The 1,388-nt window shown below is 36.7% G+C and overlaps 1 protein-coding gene across 1 annotated transcript in view; it reads right to left on the reverse strand.

The window, feature by feature from the left end:
* Positions 1-1,089: 1,089 nt before the first annotated feature.
* The window catches only part of LOC119583677 (E3 ubiquitin-protein ligase arkadia-A-like), a gene marked incomplete in the record, with an annotated part of 13,570 nt that continues 13,271 nt past the window's right edge, over positions 1,090-1,388 (reverse strand). Inside the window, 1 exon segment of the mRNA XM_037932279.1 lies at positions 1,090-1,280.

The following is a 1,388-nucleotide window of genomic DNA, read 5'->3' on the forward strand; positions in this document are numbered from 1 at the left end:
CTCAACCCCCACTCACTCACACCCCTCACCCTCACACACCCTCACTCTTTTAAATACAACTATATATTACACAACACACATAATATATACATATAAAATAAAAGATAACATTTTGCATACAAAGATAAATAAAAGAATTTTTTATTAGTATGTATAGCTGAGAACTTTAACTAAACCTGTTCAAAAAAAAAAAAATTACAATCCAAATTAAAAAAAACTTGTACCAGTGCAAAACTATTACAAACTATGAAAAAGTATCACATTCAACCAGCCCGTCATAAATACACAAGAACTCTGCAGTCACTCTCAGATGTGCACCAAGTGCCTGCGGTGGCAAACACATGTACATCGGTGGTATACATCTGCAGCACAAGTGACACTTTCTGCACAATACCTGAGTGTGTGGGCGACTGTAAGGGTTTCTTCCCAAGCCCTAGGATACAGGTTTGAAAAACGGAAAAGAAGAAAAGAAAAGAACTTCACTATAAAGCACTAACTTGCCTGGGCCATAAAATCTTATGACCTTAGGTGTTTTTACCAATGGTTTCCCACCCTTTTGTCACATTTGGGCTTTAAAAAAAAAACCCCTTTGGGAATAGAAAAAAAATTAAAATGCAATACCCAAAAAATTTGAACATGCCACCTTGGCGAAATTTTTCAGGCCTCTGAATAGTAGTTTTAAAGGTGTGTACTTCTACACAAGAGAATCACCTGCCCTACTTCTTCAGTCATCTTATTTTGGCTCCAACACCAGTGCAGAAAATACTGCCAGAGTTCTTCTTGCCCTTACACTCTTCTTGATAACAATACACCCGTTTCAGATAAGTTTTGGCTAGAGTACATTTACTTTTACAATGTCCATGGCTCTATACATATAGGTCATTGTAAAATTATCTATTACTTTTTTAAAGGTTTACACCTTAGCTCATCCCCAGTGGCATGAATTACTTGAGACACACCTCACTTCCCTCTTATTGCACAACTTGCCATATACAATTACTCCATAGGTTTATCCTCCACTAAACACCTGGGCAGTTCTACCAACTACTTTGGCCAACTTATTAAAAATTTTGATAATAAAGTTTGGCCGGAGTGCAACAAACTGGAAGATATGTTGTTGGTTCAGACAGTGAGACTCACTGTTTGTAATATATATATTGGTAAATATATATATATATATTTATATGATACAATAATAGGAGGATAAGATTAAATCTATAAATTACAATGTAATCTATTACAAAGTATACCACAACTCTGCTCTGCCAAATGCCTAGGATCCCTCTCTTTGGTATGACATGATGATGAAGCCCCTGAACTGGTACCCCGGAGTCTGTTGAAATTTTATTTTACCAACCAGGGGCCCAACACCTGGGGGGTTTGAAGGT

The sequence above is a fragment of the Penaeus monodon genome, chromosome 17 (assembly GCF_015228065.2).
Source record: "Penaeus monodon isolate SGIC_2016 chromosome 17, NSTDA_Pmon_1, whole genome shotgun sequence".
Classification (NCBI taxonomy): domain Eukaryota; kingdom Metazoa; phylum Arthropoda; class Malacostraca; order Decapoda; family Penaeidae; genus Penaeus; species Penaeus monodon.